Consider the following 27,242-nt stretch of genomic DNA (forward strand, 5'->3'; position numbering starts at 1 on the left):
ACTGCAAATCATCTGGGCTCTTTCAATTCTCTCCTGGTTTTTCAAATGTTTTGATGCGATTAGCCACATCTGTTAAATAAAAACTGATTAAAAACAGTCCCCTCAAAAAATTATACCAAATACCAAGTGAGATAAAAATCTCATAATGTTGATCATAACTGATGAAGGGCAGATCCATTAAGGGCAGTGGCTAAGTTAAATATTTGGAATTCTGGTTATTTCAGGTAAACTAGAGAAACAAGAATACCACAGTTGCTTCATTTTCAGGAGAGATCCACTGCATTTTTAACAGTATCACCTAAATATAGAGAGACAAAGGAATTAAATATAAACTATCAGAAGAGTAACTGCTGCCAAGTGTGATGGAACAGATGGGAAAGCAATTTACAATATAATTCTAAATTCAGTCTGTGTTAAACATAGACTACTGCTAGTCGTGGACTTCTGAAAAGCATGAGAAACCTATGCAGGTCCTATAGCTGGAGATCTCTTTCCATCAAACCTCTGAACAACATGGTAAGTTGTGTTTGATTCGGAAAACTCAACAATTCAGCTCTTAGAAAAGATAAAAATCCAGGAGGAAATTATTCAAAATAAATGGACATGACATCAAACTCTTGTACAAAATGAACCACAGTGTCTTGCTATTGTAGTAATGTGGATTTGAGGCCCTACTTTCTTATTTTTGTGCTGAGGCTTTTTCTGACCCCCCTCCACTGTATTTTAGTGACTAAGGAAAGCTCTTGGAAATGCCAGAACAGGCTGTTTCACTAGTTTGCTAGATTACTTACTTACGTAAGTAAATTAAGTGGTTCCTTATGCCCGTGGAAGTTCTGACACACAGTTTTGCATTAAATGCACACCTTTTCTATCCAGTATGCAAAAAGGAAAAATAAAGACTTTTGGTGGAATTGGAGGAGGTTAGTCTTACAGATCCAAACACAACTAAAGAAATTTCATGAACATGAATGAGTCTGTAGCAATCACTATAAAAATAAGTTCTCCAAATATGAGATTATAAACTCATCTGTAGAACGAGGTATCTGAGGAGTATTCATTACTTTGCATTTTAATCCATAAATGAGATGATCAGAAGCATTAGCTTATCACAGAAGCAGAATTAATCGGTAGCCCTAGTTTGTGTGTTTGTTGGAAAGACACTAAATAGCCCATTGTTTGCTGTACAACCAGATTCAGTGCTCCAGACTACTCCCAAATGATTTTCTCTGACCTCTGAAATAACTGCTTACAAAATCAGATGAGGTCTTTGAGGCATTTGGGCTTGATATTTACTGTAGCACCATCCTTCACTCAGACTAGAATCTCAGTGTGCTAGAATGGAATTAGGGACTGTAGGACGAGGGGTAACGGGTTCAAACTTAAACAGGGGAAGTTTAGATTAGGTATAAGGAAGAAATTCTTTACCGTGAGGGTGGTGACACACTGGAATGGGTTGCCCAAAGAAGTTGTGAATGCTCCATCCCTGGCAGTGTTCAAGGCCAGGCTGAATAAAGCCTTGGGTGACGTGGTTTAGTGCCAGGCATCCCTGCCCATGGCAGGGGGGTTGGAGCTTGGTGATCTTCAGGTCCTTTTCAGCCCTAACTATTCTATGATTCTATGGATTAAAAATCCCCATCTCAAAACACTGAAAACTCTCTCCATAGGAGAGAATTCTCCTGTATATAAATACAAAATGATAAGGTGGGGGATATTTTTGGATCAGGGTTTGAATTGTCATCAGAATGGTCAGTTCACACCTGCAAAAGCTGGAGAGGCTATTGCAGTATTTTCCTTTAAAGGTGACTTAGGAAGGGGGTCTTTCAGATACACTTCAAGTTCTGTTTGTACATTACCCAGCAGGAGAGAGCTCACAACTGATATTCTGTATGCTACAAAGACATAAATGCTAATGCATTTGATTATGGATATAACAGCTAAAGTACGTTAATCCCTAACACTACCTGACTAATTAAGATAAATGCACGCAATATCAGTGTTCAGTCAATAGGCTCTGCTTCCAGTTTACCCTTTAAAAGGGTAACATTTAATTAAATGTCCATTTAATTTGTTTATGTGACTAAGTAATAGCTGCAAGTGTAATTAAACATAAAGCTTTTAAAATGCTCATTCTTTTCCTAGCATGCAAGAATAGTAAACATGAGCATCATAAAATGCAAGTACAAGAGGGCAAGAATGCTAAAAATGGCGGGAAGAAAGTGACAGCCTGCAGAACATGAAGGTAGTAACCCAATATGAATTAGTGCCTGTCATTAGCCGTAGCCAGCTGGTTGTCATTATCATGTTATATAGAAGTATAACAAATGTGTCAATAAAGCTCTCTTTATAAAAGTTTTTTGGATATAAATACAGATTCTGCATTTAAAGGAATATCAGGGGTATCAGGGAAAAGAGTGTGAATGAAACCAAAAATGGTATGTGTCTGTTAAGCTTCGCTGTCTATTTTTCTGGTGTGGCTATTTTGCATATCCATGACAACTGATGGAAAATAACCACAGCCACACGCCAGTCAATTCTACATTTCTGTAACTGTTGACTTTTTGACTAGCAGGCCACGTAAACTGAGCTGTCTGTACGTGCTTCCATGGGTCTTCCTGGACTTCTTTCCTCCCTTGTCCCTGCCCTTGCCCTACCCCCAGCTTCTGTAGCATAAGATATGGTCTCCACACTGTATCAGTTATAAGCAAGCTTAAAATTTGTCATTTCCAGGTACATGCCTCTGCTATTTAACTAGTAACATGGTTATTGTGATGCCCATTTACTGCTCCAGTGTGAAGATCATTGGTGAGATTCAACAATGCAAGGTTCCTTCCAGCATCCATAAGTAAATGTCAGAGACACTTCTGCCTCCCTTACCTGTGCCTCTTCTTGCCTGGCTGCTTGGCCATCATTGAGGATTTATCCCTTCAGGCTTCCAGCTCTAGGTCCAGTCCTTCCCTTCCAGCCTGAAGCATGCTGGCTTCTGTTCCTTCCAGGCCCAGTGTTGGGGCTGCTTCATTTAGGTACAGCAGCAGTTGACCCTCCTCAGAATGCAGAAGAGAGCAGCGGGGGCAGGAGAACAGAGAGCAAGTTGTCCTTCTCAGTTCTGGCATGCAGCATTACACTCACCTTGAGGGAGTTACTACATGGGAAGCCTCATTCAACCCAAATCTAATAAGTCTATACTGAACATATGCTTATTAAACTGATAGATTTTTTAGGCAATTTTCAGTTAAAGGAGCATTCCTGATAGGACAAGGGGTAATGGCTTTAAACAAGAAGAGGGTAGATTTAGGTTAGATAGGATGAGATTCTTCTCCATGAGGTGCTGGCACAGGTTGCCCAGAGAAGCTGTGGCTGCCCCATCCCTGGCAGTGTTCAAGGCCAGGATGGATGGGGCTTGGAGCAACCTGGTCTAGTGGAAGGTGTCCCTGCCCCATGGCAGGGGGTTGTAGCTACATGAGCTCTAAAGTCCCTTCTGACACAAACCATTTTATGGTTCTGTGATTGACAATAATCTCTTCTTTGGAAAAAACATAATTTAGTCCACATTTGTTTTACATTTATTTCATATTATTTTGTAATATTTTAAGCTCCGTATGGAATGAGGACATCTGAAGGAATTTTCATCTTAGATCTCAATTGCTGTATTATAACCATATAATTCTTCTCTTCTGCACATTTGCTAGAATAATTTTTATCCTTCCCCAGCATATTAAAATTCCCCCTACCCAAGGTTCCTGGTCGCACAAAGACATATGCACAATTTATGCATAGGATAACCCTCCTAACTTCAGTGGGCATTCTTCTGTACTTGATACTGAGTTCGTATTATTTCTTCACAGGTCAGAAGTCTGATGCTTACAGAGCTTTCAGGGTTCTCTACAGTGCCCAAGGTAGGAATACGTGCAACAGAAAGGTCAAAATGTTAAGCCTCACTGCTTCTTTTTAATTAGAGAACTAGAGACAAATTTACCAATACAAAATCTTTCTTTACATCTCTGTAACTGAAGCAAAAACAGTGTTTGAGAGCAGGAGGCTGGGTGTGGGAATGCAAGTACAATGCATCTGTGACTTTATAAAGTGATTTGGAGACATCTATTCTGCAACAATTGGGAAGAAACTGGGTGGGTGGTGTATAAGAAGGAGAACTGTGAAGACCAAATGTTTAGCTGTATTCAACTGTAAACAGAGAGATAGTCAGTAAACAGTCTCTCTGAAGAGAGTAATTAATAGGCACATGTGAAAAGATGGAAAAGAAGATGTATCCTTCTTCAGCAGACATCAAAGGGCAGGCTGGACAGTGAGAAATTAAGCATACCCAAAGGAAGCCACACAGCTGTATGTGCATTCAGCTAGGAAATTTAATGCAATATAATGAACTAGGAAAAGGAGAGAGTGACTAAGATAGGAATTGAAAAAGGAGTTCTAAAGTAACAAAGGAAGAAGCAACTTGCTCTCTGAGGAAGGGAACAGGAGTAGAGAAGCAGAGAGGTCTAAACAGGTCAGCTTTTTCTGTGGAGGGGCGAAGTTGCAGAGAAGTTTTGCAGGATTAGAAAGAGTGATAAGGGAGCACAGTAGGTAGCCTCTAAATAAGATAAGGAAACAGGAGGAGCCACTGAAATGAATGGTTTGTCACTGTGATTCTCCTGCCTCTTGCTACATCTGAAAGCAGAACCCTGTGGCAGTTGGCCAGTTTGACAGGGAAGGCGATAAAAATAAATTACATCCTCTGTTTCCAATACAGACTGAGATGTTTCCAAAAGAATGGGGGAAGGGAACTTATTTGCAGGGATAAAAGGTACTTACGAGATCCAAAACTCATTGTCTGTTCTCTATAAAGTGGTGTCACAACTGACTCCATAACGTATTCACTTGGCTCCAAACAGGGTTTGGAATGTTCCACCTCTGGGACCAGCTGCTTTCACGAATGTTCGGCTGGAAGAGAAATCGAAGTTCAAAATTAAGGAAATGCTATTTTTTGTCTCTCAAAGAGCACACATGAAGCTGAGAAGAATGAATCAGAGAAACTGAGGCCAAACAGTTTGAAATTCCCAGTGTCCTGGGTGGTCTTTGCTGCTAAATTCTATTAGTGTCATCTGTGGAGAATGCTTTCCTTCAAAACCTGCTTAAAACTGGGATAAAATAGATTTTCCCAAACAATTTGATATACTGTTTAGCATGAGCAGAATACATGTTGTTAGCAGTGTGGCCTTGGCCTACTGTTGCAAATCAGGTTTTGTGGCCCCAATTTAAATAGAATCTAAGGAAGCAATCAGGTCTTATTAGATTTTCTTGGCACAAGTGGACATGCACGCTGAAGAAATACTGGCACTGGTTGCCCAGAGAAGCTGTGGGTGCTCCACTGCTGGCAGTGTTCAAGTCCAGGTTGGATGGGGCTGTGAGCAACCTGATCTACTTAAACATATCCCTGCAAACTGCAGGGGGATTGGACTAGATGATCTTTAAAGGTCCTTTCTAACCCAAACTATCCTATGATTCCATGAAACATACCGTCCTCTTGCATGTGTTATCCTCTTGGGTTTGATACGTGCTCTGTGGATCTGAGGAAACTGAGGATCACAATGTCTTCTCTAATACTTCCAGCTGATGTTTCAGGTGACACATGGAGAGAAAATGTGTCTTGTACCATTGCAGGGACTATAACTGTGGGTCACATAAGCCAGGGAAGTACTTTGCATCCTGGCACTCCATCCTGCACTAAGGATCAGGCAATTACCCTACTAGTTACCTACCATCTCTCTCCCAGTGAGAAAGCAGTCCAAATTCTTTGCTTAACCACATATTGTGGAGTAAGCCATCAGCTCTCCATGAACTGGAAATGAAAAGTAGATCTATCCTTACAGATCCAGAACAAATATATTATTCATCTTACCTGACTGATTTGTCTCATACCACTACCAATTTTCCCAGAGAAAGATTCTGCGTATGACTAATGGCATTTTTTGAGGCTTAGACATTCCAAAATTGTCTACTCAAGGGAAGAAATTTTATGTTTCAGCAACTTAGAAACATTGGCTGCTGTTACTGCAAAGAATGGGATTGCAATTAGTCTTCTACAACCTTTATAGGAATGCCTGAAAACCAGAGATGTCAATACTGCCAGCCTGAGAGGTCAGTAAGGCAGTGTCCTTGCTGACAAACAGACCATGCCTCAAAACTCCCTCTTGCTGGGCTGGTGGAGATATTTAGTGTGAGGCAGAGCAGCTTCACTTTTAGGGCTGCCTCTGTGGTTCTCTGGAGTCCTTTGCCGGAAAACAACACTGTATTATCCTCCAGAGATCAGCCAGGGCTGGGCTCCCATCTGTTCATGGATCTGCACCTGTTTTTCATTTCATCAATAGTGGCCACATGGCCTAAGACTGTAGGGGAATACAGAAAAGCAAAGGAATGTGTGGTTCAGGCACTGGGGTTGGATTCTGAAGTTCTGAGTTTAAATCCTGACTGTGTGGCAAAGTCTTGGTGAGTCCTTTAATTTCTGTCTGCCTTAATCTCATCTGTAAAGGAGAAGAAGGAGTGATTATTATTCTGGGGCCTTCTCATTACCTTTTTTAACAAGGAATTGAAGAAATTTGTTTTTTCTCTGCCTGTATTTCACTGGGCACAGAAGTCCATGTAGATCCAGAAGTGGATCTCTACATAGCACATCACTCATGATTAGGAACACCAAACACATCTCTGGTCTATTTCCTCTGCATGCTGAAAAATAGAAAGGAAGTTTCTTAGAAAAGTGCTCAATTTCTGCCTGTGTAAATGACAATACTGCTTGGACATAGCTCCAGCAGCACAGAACTTGTGTGTGGGTATTTTGAGTGTTTATCTACAACTGCTACATGTGAATCTAGTGCAGGCACTCTGTTGATCTGATGCTGAATCATATTCTACCTGCAGCCAGCTTGAGACATACAGAAGTAGCATATGTACCAATTCCCTGCCTCTCTCATGTATTGCACTGGACATGCCATAGATTTGGCATTGTACATTTTGTAGTCCTTACACTTGTTTAGAAAAGAGAAGTAAAGCTGGCCCCTCTGCCTACATGTTTTATTTATTGCTTTATCAGCCCATAAATTCTGTGTTTGTACAACAGTTTGTCTGCATCATATGTTGACAGCCCATAGATAGCCTGAGACTAAATAAAGAGGGTAGCTGCTGTCAGGTTCCATGTAAATTCTCAGCTGGGTATGGTAATGCCATGCTAACTGGGGGAATTCTGACCTTGCCGAATGTCATCATCCTCTGCAAGGGTCCCTTAAAGTGTTCAGAGATCCTTGCAACTCATTCTTTGTGAATTCCTAACCCAGGCACCACTCATAAAGAATCACATTTTTCTGTCCTTACTGGGTATTAAGTTGATTGTTCTCAGAGTTGATTCTCACCTTCAGCCTCACTCAACATCTATCCAAAGCTGCTGGGGTTTGTAATTGACTTAAATGGAGTTATACTTAGAACTTTATCAGAAAGTCTGCTGTATGCACAAGTTTGATTTCCATGTGATATATACCTAGTCATTACAATTGTAGGTTGATTTATTTACCTCCAAATATGGAAAGTTCACTGCAATCCACGGTTACTTTTCCTCAGTGTTTAAAATTTGTTCTTCATCTCTCATCTGAATTTGTTTAACTTATGTTCTACGTCACCAGATGCTTCTCTGCTTTTACCTGTGCCTACTGTTGGACTCCATAGCTCTATAGTATCTCCATGTAGATCCTTAAGCACTGCAGTCAATCAACTTCTCACTTTTTCTTCTTAAACATCTTCAGAGTCAGGTACGTATTTCAGAACTACATTAATTCATAACTCTATTTTCAGAATTTGGATTATACAAATTTATCCTGCTCCTGGTGACCTGAATCACAGTGCTATTTTTAAATATTGGTGTCACATTAAATACTTCCATTAAACTTCTGTGGTTCACTCACTGTGCAGTTTTGTAAGGTCTACTCTTAAAATTTTTTTTTTATATTCAGATGTATAATCCACATTGGAGTCAATGGAAATATACATTTTATGCAGGAATGGCAACATCAGACCTTAAACTAGCAGGCAACACCAATATAATGCTAACAATAAAGATTCATCTTGAAAGAGCTGAGAATCTACTGAGATTCTTCCTCTATTTCATGACTCGTCTTTCTTTTATGACCTATTTTTAAGTTACTTACATTAAATAATTGTTTTTTTTTTCACAGAACCTATAACTGAATTTGCTAAAAGGTGAGCTAAATCCAGACCCAGTGCTATCAAGTCACAGAGTAATTGAAGGGGGAAAGGACCTTGGCAGGTCATCTTGTTTACTTTTTGAAATGAACCATTCACAAAGGACAAGACTTATGAATGTTATGACAAATTACTGCAACAAGATTGTTGCTAATATATGTTGCTAGGCACCTTCTCACTGTGCATCCTTAACGTGTATTTTGGAGCAAAACTACTAGTCAAACTAATATCAACTCTTATGGAAGTATGGATATGACTCTGAAGCCTTGTTTAAAGCACATAATGTGCAGCATGTTGACTTAAAAATGTTTCTTTATCTATATGCATTTGTATTTTCATTCTACTTTGTCAGAAAGAGTATGAAGAATTAGTCTTCCCACTTTTGGAATCATCTTAGTAAAATTAGGCTTTTGACAGAAATCTGTAAAGTTGGGTTTGTTTTGTTTTTTGGTTTTTTTTTTTTTCTTTAATATATATAAAATGCTGTTGTAACATTTGCTCTTCTGGTCTTATTCTTTATTTACTACATTTTTTTGACATCTGTCCCTGTCTCTTTTCATCAAATATTTATCTGCAGCAGCTGAAAGAGCCTCATTTGTTTTAATTAAAAATAAGACCACCAAGCTGGGATCACTTCCTTAGCTCTTCCATGGCTTGCACAGACAGAGAGTAGATCTTGTGAGGTTTTCCTGAGGGTGGCCCATTGACAGCATTTCCCCCCCCTCCCTATATCCTTTCCTTTTGCACCATGTTTATTTTTGGATTGAGAAATGTAATCAGAGCCACATTCCAGACAAAGAAACTTTTTACAGTTAACATGCATGAGAAAGGAGGAAGATCATGTTGTGTTTCGTTTGGTCTTTCACTGTGAGAAACCATTTTCTAATTTGTGGCTTCTGGAACGGAATGATCATTGCCACAGAAACACAGGAACTGTCACAGCAATAAGGCCTCTAGTTCAGCATGCTGATACTGACATAGGCAGCAGGCACTTGAGAAAAAACTGTAGAAATTCAGCTGAGGAATATCCTACTGGTTTAAAACATGTTTTTGCACCTCTCCTCACTAACTAATACCTGTCTTGTTTTTTAGGGCTCCTTTTGTTGCCTCCCCCCCTCCCACAGTGTTGACTTGAGGAAAAAACAAAGACAAAGAAGCAACCTAAAATAACTCCTTTGTGTAAAGTTAGCATTCTAAGCTCATGGTACAAATTGATGCCTACTGCTACTAAAACTCTAAAACTGTTCTAGAAGGCGATTGGATCATGTTATTTTCAGTTTTACATGTCCTAGACAAATACTCTGGAGCGCAGACAGACTGCTCATGACTTCTAGAGATTGTGAAATGTGTTCTGGTCTCAGGATCCCTATGAAGTTGCGTAACATCCCTGGCCTTTCTCAGCCATCTTGATTATCTTAGTTTTTGCTAATGAGACAGAATTTTAAATTAGGCTTTTACATTTACGTAAGATGGAGGAGACAGAGGAGACTAATAAGCAAATCTTGTTTTTTTTCATACCCCATTTTACCTCATTCTTCATCTTACATGAGAAGTAAAAATTACAAGTCATCCCTGTGAATCACCAAATTAAAACTTCTTATATCCTCACTTAGCAAAACTTACCTTCAAAAATTACCCTACATCCATCTTCCCTGGCAGTGCGTTACAGTAGAGTCATCCAATGCTTAGACAGATATTTCTTACAATTGTCTGTTGGATACTAGGCATTAATTAGCTTTAAAATGAAAAGATATAATTTCTTTGTAGATGTAATCAGTTTAAGACTTACACTACAGTAGCTGGAGTTTTCTAAATCCTGAAAAAACTTATCAGACTCAAAGCCTGACAGTAACTTGTGCACCTCTCAGTTTAATTTGTAGGCAAAGTAGAAACACCGATGTGACCTTACATATCAAAAATTACTTCACTACATCATCTACATAAAAAATGGTTTCAGGTGAGTAAATATTTTTTTCCCTCATAATACACATATGCAAGAGGCACACATATAGCATGTTTCATAATATTTATGTAAAAGTTGTTAACTTACCCAGAGGTCAAAGGAGATTTTGTCTCAACATCTTTTCCAATTCACAGTATTCTCTCTTATTCTGCAGAACACAGTAGTGTGGCTGCATAAAGTTGTCATGTAGGTCAGTTCTGTATTTGAGACATACAGGCAAAACTGACACAAAGCTTTAAGGGCACATATAAGACACATATATTGAGAGCACAATTTTAAATGAAAACTTGACCTCTAGATTGTCCTATACTGATATTTATATTATTGAAGTAACATTTACAGACAATAATTCACTGTATTATAGTTAAAATATTGTACTGTAACTGTCTAAGATCTTGATACTGGCATAAAGGAAAAGAATCAGTTATGTAACTTGGAATCAGAATTTAACCCTTTCTTTGCAAGATACTGAGACAGGAGACAGCACCGTGCATAATCAATTGAACAATGGAAGGGTATTCAGGAACCTAGATTTTTCTTTCCAGCTCTGCCTGTGGATTGAGGGTGACCTTCGTCAATTGTGGGTTCTACTCTGTAAAATGCAACTATAAATTCTCTTTTTAGAAGTATCTTAAATGAAAATGTTCTGTAAAGTACCCTAGATTTGATGACAATTACTAACAATGGTAAGTGAAATCAGAGTTAAACTAATTTAAGAGAGACTATTAACTAGAAAGATTATGAGCTTGTCAAAAAGATATTAATTAAAGTCTGGGGACTGCTTGCCAGTGTCATTCTGAATTAATTGCTAATGAGTTTCTCTTAAAAGTGGAGTGCAGCTGCAAGAACATCAGGCTCAAAGGAAACTTGATTTTGTTTATCATTCATTTTTACTTTGTTTAGCAAAGGATTTCTAAATACCAAAGAACTGTTTCTGGCAAGGATATTTTTGATTACAAAAATATTTCTACAATCTAAATGGCAGGATTCACACACTATAACCTTCTACACATTTCTCTCTTCCTGTAAATCTCTGAGAACAGAAAAACCTTCAGAACTATCTTGTATGTCTTTTAAAAGGCAAAGAAGCTAAAAAAGCCAACTGGGTTTTTAGAACTAGTGGCACACAAAAAGGATTGATTGACAGACAGAAAGTTAGCGGTGGTTCTACTGACCCCCAAATCGTGTGGTTGGTGCCATGCTCTTTGGGGCTAGTATCACCCATGACAGCAATTCAGAACAGGCCAGATATTTCTCCTGATTTCAAGGCCTCCGCTTTATAGTTCTACTTAAGGGCACCGGCTGTTGGTGGGGGTGGGAAGTGATTCATATCCAATTCTGATCCTATTTACAGGCTATGTGTTCTAGCTTTTTGTATAAGAGTTTTGCTGTGATGTCTCATAGAAATAAGTGGTTTAGGAGGATATGTAGTTAAAGAAAGGCTGTACTCTGATCAGGCTTAAATTGGTACCCATTATACTCTTTAAAGACAGTATAGTTACACTGGTGTAAAACGAGGGGAAACAACCTGAAGACTGCAATCCCTGCCAGCAGGTTGAGCGGCCATGCTGGCAAAAAGCCTGTCCTACTTTAGAGCTCCCTTTCTTGTCAGTGATAGAGACTCCCCTGCTGTGACTCTTTAGACAAGACTTAGTCAGACTGACTTTTCAGTTTAGGCATCCAAGGAGCAGTTGCAGATACTTTCTGTTCAACAGTAGTGAGCAGGCACTCACAAAAGAGAAAAGAAATGTATCCCATTGAACATCTGTTAAGCTATTCATTTCCTTATTTTATGCTACCCAATAGTATCATCATTTTGTATCAGCCCCTGGGTTAAAGAGAAACACAGCTCACTATGTTTAAGGAAGTTGAAGATTTCTGTTCTACTTCAGGCAGAAATTTTTGAAATACTGGGAATTTAGTGAAAAAAAAGTATTTTTGATAAAGCTCTGCCAACAAAGAAAGAAATGACAAGCTGTTATTTTTCTATTCCTACAGCTTCAGTTTGAAAATATGAAAGCTGTCACTACGTATAATTCTGCTAGTTCAGGTATGTTAAATCCTGACAAGACTGTCAGGCCCAAAATGCACAGTTCTGGCCTTGTGGAAATCAGTGACAAAAACACCATTTGATTTTAAAAGATGCCAAAATTATACCAAAGCAGCTTGATTTTCTATACCCCAGAAAATAAAAATATGATTTGCACCTTCCCATAATGACCTTTCTGTTCAGACAGTCATGATCTTCATCATATTGCAATGCTTCAGCATTTTGGTTTTTGTTTTGGATGCTGTCATTTTAGCAGTGCAAATACTAAATGATATGGGAATATGGTGCTTTGAAGTGCTGACAACTATTCTGTTAATGGCTTGGGAATATGGCTAGCACAGCTGTCTCCATATTGCTTGTGAACAGAACTCCTCTTCTGTTTGCTTCACAAAACTTGATGACAGAGTATTAGTAATTTTGAAACTCTTTAATACACTAATTAAAAGTCATCTTCCTAATACTTACAAAACCATGTCAGGAAAGAGTAACATAGTACTATTACATTAACCATCCCATTCGAAACATCTGGACTCTAAACCTATAGGTTCAGAATCCCTGGCAGAATTTACCAAACATTTCTGTTCAAATATTGACATGATAAAGTTCATAGCATTTTTCTTCAGAGGGATTTGAACCAGGTCCCAAAGTTTCCTTGTTTGATAGTATATTTATCATTGTGCCATCACTTCTCTACTCATACACACAGATACATACACTATATAGAAAATCTTTCTTGTGTGTTCCATTGCTATATGTGTGGTATACAATATGCTGGACCAAGCAAGGGCAGGACAGCAGTGAGAGAAATCTTTTTCACAGAAACCTCTAGGATTGAAGTACTAAGTCTCCTGTGGAAGTGAGACACAATAGAATGACAGAACAACTTTCTGTGTGCCATGTGTGAAGACTCTTACCTGGCAGTGAATCTGCTATTGCACTGAGAAAAAGAGAAGGGCCTGTAGTCCACCATGTTTTCTGGGACTCAGAGACACTGTTTAACCAAGGCAGAATTCTTTGACAACAAAGTATGTCTTGTGAGACAGCCACTAATTGTAGCTGTACTTGGTGATCATAATGTAACTAATAAACATAAACTGCAAGGTGAATTCCATGCAATGTCTGGTCAGTGTCAGGAATCCTCTAGTAACATATAGGCAAGGAAGTTTAGTGATTCACACACCAAGCTCAGAGTGACTACAGTTGCCAGTTGATTATAATGAAGAAAAGTTACTAAATTCTTAAAATTAAAAAATGTGTTAGAAAAAGGGGGAGGTCAGAGCAAACGCAGTATCCCGTTGTCCTAGTATTGAAATACCTTTGAACAATTACTACAGCAACTTATAGTCTGTGTGGTTTACAGATACACTGTACCACTGATTCATGAGAAGCATTACTTTACTAGATGCTCCGATTTGAGATTTCTAGGCATCCCATCTAATCTTTTAATCCAATAATCCTAAAATCCAGAAATTAAAGAATGTTTTGACAAAGCAATGTGAGGTTCATTCCTCTAATTATGCTGCACAGTTTAAGCTCACCGATTTCAAATACGTAGTAATGTACCCATATAAAATACATACGCAGTATGTGTTAGTAACTTACTACAGCAATAGATGCTGCTGAAGAATGTAGCCTATTAACAGCTTCATCCAAACTGAAACTACATTAAGCCATCTTATTGCCAAAGAAGAAAACTCTGGAGGAAGTGTTCACTTAAGCAATTCAGTTTCCTTGCTGAGAATGCATGCAATTATACCTCTAACACTAAGTCCAACAATATTTTAAAAATGTAGAATTTAATAAGCAACTTCTAGAAGCCCCTCTCATTCTGTCATGTGGGCTGGTGTTTCCTATCAGAAAGTGCAGATTCTCTTGATTGAGAGACATGAAATGTTGCTCAAGTACTGAAGCCATGGAAAGACTATATTATGTGTTGGTTAATTTAAGACAATAACAAAAATACTTCTATATATTCTTCCCATGGTAGAATTATACTTGATAAAGTGTTAACTGACACCCTTCTCCATTCCTAGACACTAAATCATTCCTTCTTTTATTGACCTGGTTTTCTGAGAGGTACGAAAATTAACAGACATCTGACTAATCTCTGGAAAACTTCTCCATCATAAAGGATCTCTGAAGCAGTAGGCTGACAATTTGCCATTTGCAGTCTTGCCACATCAAGAATGTCTGCACTGCTGGACCCAATCTAAAGAGCACAACTTCCCATGCTGGGCTCACTCTCCAGAAAGAGGTCCCAGTGACTTAAGACCCTCTACATGTGCTCCTCTGCATGTCCTGTCTATCAGACTGCTTTGCTTGTCTAACTGTAATGGTTCTGTGGGAGGATCCTTAGGGCTGCAGAAAGGAACAAACTGAAGAAAGAATTAGGAACTTGACTACTAATCTCTGAAGTAGCTAGTACTGGTGACTGGCTGCATTTCAGGCACCATACAAAAATGAGTAACAAGAGGAAAAGGTGGGATTAGAGGCAGTTTACCAGGCCTCAAATTATATCCATTCTATCATCTGTCCCTCAGCTGCAGCTTGATGATGATGAGACTGGTGAATGAGTAGGGAAAAAAGTTACACAGCAGGCCTGGGGGAAGCGAAAGCACTGCTGAACTTCTGGAGGTGAATGCTCTTGTGCTATTTGGTTACATATGAGAGAAATATGGAGCTTGTAGGGTTTGCCCCAGAAGCTGGAAGAGCAGCTAAATAATACATTGAACCTGTTGTAGCAGAAATGCATAACAGAATCACATAATCATTTAGATTGGAAAAAAAAAAAAAGATCTATGCTGCACAGAAAACAGTGCACATAAATGATTATAAGATTACTGAGTCCAACCGAGCTGCTTTTCAGAATTTTAAATTGGGCTCAGGTTACATATGAAGCCTGCACTATCACAGTCTGATACAGTATGTGTGTCCAGTAAAGTACTAGTATGCTAGTGAAACAAATTCTAATGTTTTATTTGTGAGTCCTGTTGACCTTCATCCTGGTAAGAGGATAAAATGTTAAAAAGCACAGAAATAGACAAGAGTGTTTTTTTACAAGTGGAACCTTTGTAATAGAAAGAGTATGTGTGACAGGATGGCTTGTCTTGTTTGCTGTTTGTTTTGAGGGGGAGGGGGCTAATGAACAAAGCAATTACTAGAGACAAAGATTCAGCTTTTGCACTGTCCCAACAATCTAGGGGAATTGAATCCACTGGCTGCCTGTAGCCAATTCTTGTAATCCCTCCATTAACCTTTTTGTTCAGTGAGCACTCAATCTTCCAATAGAAGTAAACTGCAGTTTGCTTGTCCCTGTGTCTACATTTTCCTTTCACTTCTACACTGGGCAGAAATCCTCTGTAGTGGTTGGTTCCCTTTAAATGCATCAGTCTATTATCAGACCATGTCCAGTTTTTCCAATCTTGACATCATTATTATTAGAAATATAGTGTACAGTGATATTATTCAAATGACCACACTGAATCTCTCCTCTTTTCCTAATGATCTTCCCTAACTTCACTGACTTGTAACTTTTGTGTTGATACGTGCTTTTTAAAATCCTTTGCCCAGAAGCTACGGGCTTAATTATTTTTTATCATGTATGTATTGTATGGGCTGAGATGAAAGCCATGGCTCAGCAAAGTCTTGGCTAAATATGCCTATTAGCATCAAATACTCATTCTAAAAAAGGGCTGCTATGCACCTGCTATTGTAATTCACATTAGGTTATTAAAATCAAAACAAAGTGTCAGACTAGAAACAGAGCAGTGCTATGATCTGTGAGAAGACATCAAAAGTGGACAGATTATGAAGTCTGATATGGCTACTGGAGTCATGTGTAAATTTAGACTATTTCTGTGTAAAATTTTTAGGTGATATCCTCAGCAGAGATTAACTGGCACTGAAAACAACACTGCTGGTTTATATCAGCAAGATACAGGTCCTTTTTGTCTTGCATAAAACATTAATTACTAGCTTTTATGCAGTTGTCCTGCCCACAGTGATTCTCTGAGTAGGGGTGGAGCAAATATTTTTTGCAAGGAAAAGCTGAAAAGCATTTCCTTCTCACCTTCTCGAGGCACCCATCCTGGACCACTGTTTAAAACAGGATGCTAGGGTAGGTGGGCTTTTGGTTTGACCCAGCACAGGTGCTTCTAACTTCTTAAATACTCACTCTTCACCTGGAACAAAACCTGTTGTTTCTCTTTTGGTTCTAGTCCCTGCCAGCCAGAATTAGGGAAGCAAATGACTGCACTGAAGTAACTACTGAAGCTCTCTGCTTCAAATTCTTTCATGTGAGACACTGAAATGGCTCCTTTCTGCCCAAATTTCCAGAGTCAGAACTTGGTAGAAGTTGATATACTTCTCTCTGCCAACAGGAGAATCACACATTTTGTAAGTATAGAGTGGGGGATACAGTTAGCCAACTGGACACTTCATACACTGATCAGGAGATATTCCAAAACTACAGACTGCCTATTACAGTTGTAACCTGCAGTGCTGTTGACATTCTGCTCTATGTCTCAGAGTATGAGATAGCAGCATGTATTACCTCAGCTAGGAAAGATGAAAAAGAAAACATCGCTTATCAATAGACATGGACCAAATTGTTCCTCAGAAATAAGGTGACCTGAAACTCCACTATAGCAACTCTAAGCCTTGGGGAAAAAAGGTTGCATTGAACTGCACATGAACAGACAATATTAGAGGTTTAGGATGAGCAAAGAAGACGTTTCAGAAGTACAGAAGTATCAACTAAGCCTTGGGATCCAACAGATGCTTAATTGAAATGAAAAAAAAAGAATGAAATATAAATATCAAAGTACATACAGAAGAATACTGTGAGTAGCTGTAACTACTTAGTGAAATGACTGAATAGATCAGATCTTCTTTCCAAGTCTAGAAATTTTTTAGTACACAGATGGTCTAAAATTCAGTGGAAAAAAAAGTATCACATCATAAGTCAGTTGTTTAACATACTCTGTGTTTATATAAACTATGGGTAGACACAGCATTACTGTAATATTGTGGTTGAGAAATCAGGCACTCAGGGGTCAGAAAATGCAGCACAGGTCAAACCACAACCATAATTCTCCCCTTTTCTTGCTTATGCCTGAAAAGATGAGACTGGATGTTCTACTAACTTATGTGAGGGGGCCTGAGTGCATCAGTAGTATTTAATGGTCCTGACCAGCCTTACCTGAGGCCTCTACCCACAACCCTGTCCATGAGCCCAGAAGCTTCATTTAAGAACAGCCCTGTGCCTTCAGTCCCTGACTGAGCTATGTTTTAGTTGTGCTTGTGTTTGGCCCTAGACCCTGCTGATCAGATTATGAGGTGGGCTGACCTCTCAGCTTCATCTCTATTCTGCCTGTTACTATGATGCTGCCTGATGATTCCTGGGCTGACCCTGACCTGCAGACTGCCTGCCTGCCTTGATGTCGGACCTTCCTTGCTGCTACAAGCTTGCCTGGTATTTGGACTTTGGCTTAATCCCTGAGCCTTCCCTGCTGTCTTGCTCTGGCCCTGTGGGACAGGCCAAGACCACTGGTTAAGAGATGACAATCAATTATTAAAATCTTACAACTACTGCACTGCAGTAGTTGTGTGCAAGTGTGATAACGTAATACTCATGAACAGTACATTAAAACACATGTCTTTAGGTAAAAAGCAACTTCTTCAAAACCCTTAAAAATATTTGAAGTTTTGTATGAGACTTCACAAAACCATTTTTATTGGCCTCCTAACATTTGGCTATCTCTCTATTTTTTCAATTTTTTTTCAAAATCTTTTAGACTTCAGTTATGAAAAGTGAAATTTCTCTTAGCCAAAAAAAAAAAAAAAAAAAAAAAAAAATTTGAGGTTGTTTATAAACTTGTGTCAGAAATACCAGTGTGTTTTATCTCTGCTATTAGTTTTTCTAAGACAAAGAGTTCCATAGAGAATATCAAAAGGATGGAGCACTTTCAAACTGACAAAGCATTACATGCTTCAAGTCTTAAGTGGACAGGAGGTGAAAACTTCTGGCATATTAGAATTTGCTGGCTCCTGCTGATTTCAGGGGACCAACACCTTACCCAATAGCTGCAACAGAGAGAACATTCTGTCAGATGAAATGTTTCCAGAGACAACAAAAAAAGAAATAATCGGGAGATGTCTCCTGGTAAGAATCACACTGCCCAAGAGAAACCAAACTGACAAAAGGGTTGCTGCTCAAAGGCATTCTCACTGGCAAAATATGTGCTTAATTTGCACAGCTAAGGAAACTTCAAATATTTAAGGGGTGGGGAAGGGGCTGTAGAAATTGTAACCTGTTCTGCATTAGTGAGATATGGTTAGAAAGCAACAATCGGTGGCTTTGGCATTGGCAGTGTGAAAGCTCAGGCCAGTACCTAAGCAGTCTCTAGTCTGTTAAGATTCATTTACCAGTTTCAAGATGAAATTGCAAAGACTTCTTTGGAGTTTGAAAAACTTGAAGAACGTCTCAAAGAGAGAAATTGAGGGATCAGGAGAAGAAAAAAAAACACAACAAAACAGCAGAAGGAAAAAACTGTCTTTTGAAGTTTTCGTATGTAAGGAAAGACCTGTGCCTTTAAAGCAAACTTTCCTGATGTTACAAATCCAAAAAAACTCACTGTGGCCAAAAGCCACATTGCATATAGTTATCTTTGAAAGGAAGGGGGAGGGAGATAAGTTCACAAGCAGGAAATGGCTTCCAGGTGTCTCCCTACCCCAGTGCACAACTCGATCACTGCAGTCAGTGATGCCAGGTTTAGTAGTCCCAGCTGTCTTGCTTCTCAGGGATTTGGACTAATCATGCATTATCACAGCCCTTCTCCTGGTGACAAAGCATAACCCTGGCTCTGGAGCTGCGCTTGAACTGCTTGCAGGCTGTGGGTGATTGAAAAAGTTACAGGTAGGCCTTCTCAATCAAGTAGGAGCATGTGGAAATAAGCAGGGTATATATACATACATCTGTGAATGCACCAATGCCCATGTGCACAGAAATTCAAACCACATCTGTTTCTGGAACTAGACAACAAAATCAGTTATTCTGCTTCTTGGTGTGCTGTGGAAGGAAGTAACTGAACGTGGCACACTCTTTCCATCCCAGCACTGTACAGCTGGTAAAGAGGGAGAAAAAGAAGAGAAAAAAATCAATTTATTCTCAGTGTTGCCTCCCTCTCCCCACTTCTTCCAGCTGTAGAAACACTTCCTTGTAGGGTGTTATGCTTTCATTGCGCAAATAGATGTAGAAGGAGCTTTCTAAATCCTCATTACAGCTTGTTAGTTAAAAATGTAACAAAAAAGTAAATAGCTTATATGTCTGGCACAGAAAGGAAAGTTAGTTTTAAGGAGTACTGTTCAAACATTCTCTTTTGGCCTTGTCCTCATGCAAAAACCTGAATTCACAGCATTAAACACACAGACAAGTGAGGCTATCCATCCTATTACATTATTTACATCAGTACAAGCCCACGGCATGATGCAGTCAGTAGAAGAGTGCCCTTTTATTTGGCAATGAAGTCACATTCCATGCTGGCTAACTTTACTGTTTTCCGGTTAACCAAAATCAATTTAATAAGCAGCAGGGAATGTAACATCTTGCTGGGGTTGGGGGAATAAAGAAAATCAAAAGTAATTTTATTTTTATTGAATATATGGTGCCACAAAATAGAGAGCATTTACTTGGCTGCAGAAGCAATGAATATTTGCATTCTCAGGGCTGATGAAAGTTTCTCCATTGCCATACCAAGAGATACTGGTTTTACTGTGTTCTTTGGAAGACTGTTTTGAACAAAACTCTGAAGGTCTGCATTCAAGTATAAAATGTTTAGTGATTGTTTCCTTTTTAAAGCTGAATGAAAGTATAACTTTCAGGATAGGAAAGTATAACTGTTCCTATCCTGAAAAAGTGATATAGGATGACAGTTTTCTTAAGATAAAAAGGTGAGACTGGTGGCTTGACACTAGCTAGCACCAGCCATATTCAGACTATGTCTCCAAGTTGTGGAATGGCAATTGTTACATGCCTGTATTGTGAAACTCATAACAATTCTTTAATTTGATGTATTAGATCACATTATATTAGACATATAAAGAGTCAGGAAACCACCTGATGATACCAGGAAACACCCTGATGATACCAGAAAACACCCTGATGATACCAACGCGCCTACATCAAGGTATGCTGAATACACCAGCACTCTATATTCAGTTGATGATTTTGTGAAGCTCTGACATTTCCACCTTGGAGTAGGGTCATGCTTCTGTTTTTATTTTTCCACTAAAATTTTTAATATTGTAACTTTTAATCTTTATTTCTGAGTGTGTAGGAAACCCTACAAAGCTTGAAACTGTAGTCTACGAATTCTATTGTCAAAACAGGAAAACTACATGACTCTGTAATCCAAAGTTTTATTACCTACTTTTTGCCTAACTGCTTAGCTTCTTCCCAGATCTGACTGTTTCAGAATTAAGCATACTACTCCTGCAGCATATGTTCAGATGCGCCAAGGGAGAAGGGAGTTGTTTTTCAATTGGCTCACTGTCTTTTAATGAGGCAGGGGACTTGTGACCTCAGTGCATTGTGGCTGATAAATGGTAGGATGTACCCGCACACATTCAGAAAACCTGCAAACAAAATGAGTTGTGGGTAATCTCTAGCCTTTACTAGGAAAAGGCAATCTGTGGGTAAACACTTAAGCAGAAAGCTAATGCTTAATAGCATGTGATTTTAAACTGCCAGTGCACAAGCCTGTCAACATTTATTTCCAGGTTCTCTGATCCTCTTTATTAGTTTCCTGTCTTGCTTTCATCTTAAACAAGTCACAGAGAGGTTTGATTTTCTTTTGCTAACAGATATTCTTTTTTTTTTCCTTCAAATCTCTTCGCATTTCTCCAGGATCTGAACAGGTTAAAAATGTTGTTTGTGCTGCTGAAGGTAAAGTATGCTCTTAAACAAAAAGTTATGTAACTTACACAGAATAATATCACATGCTAGACCATTATGCTAGGATCTGATCAGACAAGTAAGCTTTGCCTTCATTAAAGGCTTTAATCTTGATTATACTCCAGAGTTTTCCTCTCAAGGATCTTTCATGCTCTGGTCTGGAATTTTTCAAATAACTAACACTATTTTTTGAGAAATCAAAAGCAAATTTTTTTCCCCTTCTGTTTTTAAAAGTAACAGGGTGATGACAGAAAAACTTCCCCTTGGCTCTCAACTGGGAGTTATAAATACCCCAAAGCTAAATCCTAGTCTGGGTTGGGTTTTTTAAATTTTATTTTATTTTATTTCTCTAAGATCTCTTTTCTGGAGATATGTTTGAGCCTTAGATCTCTCGCTTGCATTGCTACAGAACTGATGAAAGTCTGAGATCTCAATCAAAGGCTTAACAAAACAATAATCCTCTATTGCCCTAATTCTTCTCAGAAACATCTCTGAGAACAGTCCTTAAGCTTTTACATCTTTTTCTGCTTAAAATTACTTTCCTAATTAGAAGGAATTGTTTCCTTTGCAAGTCTTTGTGCCTGAAGAACACTGTATTTATGGGAAAGCATCTCTCAGGCTCTTTATTTCCTATCCCCAAATGCTATGACAGTGATAACACTCTACATCCCTCAAAAATTACAACTTCCTTCTTAAACAAACAGAATAATTCACTAATGTGCTTCACAATCAGCCCAATTCCATTTGAAGCAAAAATCAGAAACAGCAGGAATAATCATGAATCACGCAAATTTCATGCTTAGTGTAATCACTAGCTCTCAAGCACATTGCAATTTAAAATTAATTCTTTCCCACATATATTTACTTTATATACTTCCATACTGATCCTGACCAAGTTTTAGATACCATATTTAACAGGAATTAGAATCAGAATGTGTGAATGCAGTATAGGTAGAATTAGTTGAGTATTAGATGTTGAGCAGGTATTGTAAACAGATTTCCATATCAGAGGATTTGTTATTTTCAACTCAGCAGCTGCTCATCCTTACAGGTGATAGAGGCCCGATTTCAAGAAGGTACTTATGCAGCTTCAAGTATCTGGGTATTTCTGCCAACATAAATTGGACATGAGCTCAGATGCCATCCTGACCAGGCTTCAGTCATAATAAATTTACCTGCCAGCAGATTTTAGGGTGCTAACTGCTGACATGGGCTATGCTTATAGAAGAACTTCCTGAAAAGCTGAAACAAGATTTGGGAAGGTAACAAAGAACCTATTAAAGCAGATTAATTTGAGTCCAGATGAATACAAAATAATTCATACTGAATGACTCTAGTGTGGTTTGGAGGAGCATTGGAACGAAATATATTAGTGCCTTCATAACGAAGCATGCAATTTGTGTTGATGTTGTTGTGTTGATGGCCATGGCTAATGTGAATAAGTAGTTGTTATATCACCTAGCCAGTAAGCATGACTGCACCAGGCTGACACTCTTCAGAAGTGAAGAGAAATAGCTGTTCAAACAGCTAAAAGTCTCTTCCTGTGCCTGTGAAAAACATCGTTTAAATCTGAGAAGCCTCTTCCACTTACCAGTAACCCAGCTTAGAAGGGCCACCACTGACTCATGACAAGGTCTTAAATTCACGTCCCCCGAATATGGCAGTCTGTGAATGGACCGTTTTTCCTCAGTCAAATTCACATCTCAGTAACGACACTGCAATCACAGAAGAAGTCCAGAAGTTGAGAGTGATTAAAAACAATTTGGAGAGCCTTTCATATGACAGATTTGTGACAACTTGTGCTACTGAGCTGAGACTGTAAGTAACTAAGATCATGAGGCCACATAAAGCAATGAGTATCACTACAACTGTTTTTAGTGTTGTCCTACTGATATAAGGAGGCAATATACAATAAAACAGACAACAATATAGGGTTTTACAAAATATCCCTTTCCCTCATCCAGGTAAGTAAATGCAACAGGATATTAATTAATCTAATGACTGAATAGTTGAATTAATTACATATCGTCTTATTAGATTTGCTAGGACAAATAACTTGCTTTTCCAGAAAAAAAACATACTGTATTATTAGTTGGGAACAGAAAGAGTTTCTGCATATTTTGGGCATGCGTCATATTTTTAGCTTAAAGAAAAACAAATGTTCCACGAAATCATCTTTTTACTTTGAGGGTACTCTCTTAACAGTGAATTACTCTTAAGGTTGCCTCTGAAAATCCTTGAATTCAAAGGTTTGTTCCTATGGCAGATGCTACTCACAACCTTTTCTTGACATCAGAAAACGCACACAGAATAGGTTGGGTTTGTTTGCATTATTGGTCACAGTTCTACAAGGGAGTTATATTTCTGACTAATGTTTGATATATTTCATTAAGGATGAACATAGGTGTCTATGCTCTAACAAGATCTTCTAAATGAAGGGTAACCCTAGTAGCTTCTAACATTTCACAAGTCTGCAGTTAGAATAAAAGAGAAAATAGAGGAAGGATTAGTCTTTCTCATAGTCTGATTTCTGCTAAGGGCCAGCAGTTAGCAGATAAACTTGTGCATCTGGACAAGCAGTAGGATCAGAACAGAGAAGTGCTGAACTGACTTGAAACTAACAAAATCTGTGAAACAGATCTGGTCTTTTGAAGAGCCAGTACAGGCCAGCAGAAATGACAGAGCAGAGTGGCCATGCTGAAAACTCCAAGTGCAAACTGACTGCATCATCGGCAGTCATGGCAATGGGAGTACTCTCTGGGTTGACAACAAATAAGCTCATCGGGCAAACTAAACTCAGCTGCTTCACAGGTCCACATGCAAACTTGCAGGAAGCTGAAAAGCACAGCAGAGCCAGCTGGCTGTTTCTGAGGGTGGGCCTGCTGCCAGGCAGCTGTGACAGGGGGAGCCAGACTCAGTAGCCACCCCTTGATGACCTGGGCTACCCTGGGATTGACTGATATTCTTTACTGGGAAGGGAGGAGTTGAATACACTTTGTGTAAATAGCCATAGATTTTGTTAATAATTATTTAAAGATATCTATACAGCCAGTGTCCCACAGTCTGTTGTTTCTATTCCAAAATAATCAAAAGCAGAAGAACCTCTTACTAAGAGCACAAGAAAAGGTTTAATTTGTTCTTCCCACAGAAGGAAGTTAGACATGAAATTAAGCAAGAGCATTGAGACATGGTTATCCTGCCAGAAAGAATCATAGATATTGAGACTGATCCTATTTGCTGCCAATTTAGAAATTTAGGTTTTGAGCCTCTGCTGTGATTTTTTTAATTTTTATTTTCTAATGTGATTTATCGCTTATTTTCTAAACATTTAATGCCTCCATTAATTCTCTAGCTTCCCATATGGGAAAGTGCATGTCTGGATCTGACTGGTCATACTTTAAGCACACACTAACATTCTGATCACTAAAGGTGTTTTTCAGAGGCATGGTATAAGCACAGGTCAGCACATTTGAAAAATCAGGTATTTGCTTTTCTTCAAAGATCAGGGGTGTCTCTTCAATGAAGTGTTAGAAGACATGGAAGTGCAAACGTTGCCAGCTGCCCCTGCTATTGCAACTAAACTAAACAAATATTTTCACTGTACTCTGAAAAAGAAACATCACTGACCCTCCACCCCCACTCTCATGTTTTGTTATGGGGTGTTAAAAAACAGGCAAGCACAAAATAATTATTATGATACCATCTCTCCTCACAGCCCTGGATTTCTGAAAGGAAAAGATGAGTGTTTCCATATATTGTTTTTCCACTTTAGTGAAAAGAATGAAAATAATTTTCAGTATACAGAGTGTCTGCACCTGGGGCCTAAATGAAGGGAAGTAGGTAAATAGTTCCAAGTAATTAATGTAATGGCTCAGAGGGGCCACAGAAGGAAAGGGGAGTTTTCTCCAGTTCTCAAAATGTTTGCATTCATGCTTTGCCTAAAGCAAAACAAGCTATCTGTCTTCTGGTTTGCATTTTTTCAATGAAAGCTTCCATTTATCTTATTGTCATTCCAACATGTGCATCATTTACAGCTTTCACTGCTTGAAATATACAAGTACTGTACAATGCAAAATTGCTTCTTCTGAGCTTCTAAGATTTTCTAAAATTGTAAAGGGTGTTTTAAAAAGTGAATCAGTAAAGGCAGGTTCAATTTAGAATGTTGGTTCATTTTTGTAAGTAGTTACAGGTTAGAGGCTTTGGTACTGTGGCTGCTTTGCTGTGTAGTGGAATCTCCAACCCAGAATGAAAGTGCAATTGCCTCTTTCCACGTCTGGTTGTGAGAGGGTCCACCACAGAAATGACCAAAGTTGACAGGTTACACCCAGTTGGCCATTATCAAAGACTGAAGAAAGGGTGATGGGTCTTGAGTTCTGTTTCTGACATTCGGTCCTTTAATATGAGTTGTAGAGATGTGAAAATCTCCAAAATACATTTTGAACTCTCTCCTAGAGTTAGAAATTTATGTCAACCTTTTCTAACAAAAAAGGAGGAAAAGTATTATCTGCTTTATCTATTAGCTCAGTGAATAGAGAATTAGTGATCAGAGGAACTCTGCGTTCAAGTCTTAACTCATACTGAGAATATTAGTTTTGCATTTTTAACTTCCTGTTTTAAGAACCTCAGTATAAGGGATGTTTAAGTGAGACACTTCTAGATTATCCTTTGGAAATGAAAACACTGCCCACAAGAAATACTGTGATAGAGAATTAAACATGACTGTTTATCTTAACAGCTAGGGTACTCCTCACGGTTGGGGAGGCCTAGTTTTCTGTTTGTTCAAATTACTACTTAATACAAATTACTACTTAAGGAAGTAAAGCTCTATGAGACAAACCTTTTGGTTTGGCCTATGATTGTGTTCCCCTGTTACGTGACTCACATCAGAAGTATTTTCCACCATCAGACCTAGGGCAGTATCATTTATTCTATCAGAGACTTGCTTGATGTGCAAGGCTAGTTAATTTTGTCTGCTCTCACAGAGCCAGAATTTCTTTTGACAATTCACATGGCAAGCCTGCAAATCCAAGTTAACATAAAGTCCCCTTTGCATGATATAGTGTACAAAAGTGTTAAGGGACATGCCCTAAACTGCAAGTTCATAGAATGATGAATTTCACGCAGAAACTGGAGATAGGAATGGGCCAAGTTCATTTCATTAGAAGCCAGCAAACATCTGTTAAGCTTGGTCTATGCTTAAAAAGTTTCCTGATTTAATGATCTTGGCAAAGTCTCCCTAAAATAGATGCTGTTGAAGTTAGCCAAAAAAGCTCAGAGGGATTTCCCAGACAAAACAAGCTGCACTGACTTCTATGCTCTAAACTGGGCCTACAGTAGAGCTGTTACAAAAGCGTAGTCACAAGTCACAGGCTTTGTGACACTAATATACAATAAATATCTTTCATAAACCTGGTCTGAAATAGGGTTAATTTTGTGTAATGTCTGTATTTCAAATGAGTGACCACTAGTGAAAGTCTTTTATTACCAGAGTTCATGTGTAAGAGGACCTTTTCACGGGAAGTATACAAATCCAATATAAGAAGCAGAGTAATTGTTGAAAAGTTTAGGTTGAGAAAACTGTGCTTCTGAAGCCTGTATTTCAACTTCTCCCAACATAAAACCTACTCAAGTGTAGTTTTGCTGCTGTAAGTGTATGTTATGGTACAAGCTCTTTTTGACACAGCCAGTCAAGGATCACACCTCATCTCAGCCATGACTGACAGAGCACTGCTGGCAGAAGCCCATAGCCTACTCACAGGAAAGGTCCTGACCTCAGAAATGTTAACTCTCCTCACACTGCTCTAAAACAGGCTTACTGCAGTTCTGATTATCAAAATAAAAATCTTACCTTTCTGAGGTTTAAGACTCTACCCTCTCTAGAAGGAGGTAATATTTCTCAAGCACACAGAATTAACTCAATCATTTCTTGACTGTACTGAGGGGAACACATAATTTTATATTAAAGGAAATATATATTGCACAGTTGAGAGAAAAATACAGCAGGATAAAGTTTGTTTTAGTCTATTGTATCTAGG

At 38.6% G+C, this 27,242-nt stretch overlaps 1 long non-coding RNA gene across 1 annotated transcript in view; it reads right to left on the minus strand.

Annotated features, from left to right (window-relative positions):
* Positions 1-3,548: 3,548 nt before the first annotated feature.
* Positions 3,549-27,242, minus strand: part of LOC130593379 (uncharacterized) — a 31,012-nt gene continuing 7,318 nt past the window's right edge. Inside the window, exons 2-4 of the long non-coding RNA XR_008970794.1 lie at positions 10,292-10,401; positions 6,565-6,717; positions 3,549-4,935 (exon numbers count right to left, since the gene is read on the minus strand). This is a non-coding gene — a long non-coding RNA (uncharacterized LOC130593379). The remainder of the gene's footprint in view (positions 4,936-6,564; positions 6,718-10,291; positions 10,402-27,242) is intronic.

This window comes from Pezoporus wallicus, unplaced genomic scaffold (genome assembly GCF_028554395.1).
Source record: "Pezoporus wallicus isolate ANWC-B61680 ecotype Strahan unplaced genomic scaffold, APGP_CSIRO_Pwel_v1 contig_3952, whole genome shotgun sequence".
NCBI lineage: Eukaryota > Metazoa > Chordata > Aves > Psittaciformes > Psittacidae > Pezoporus > Pezoporus wallicus.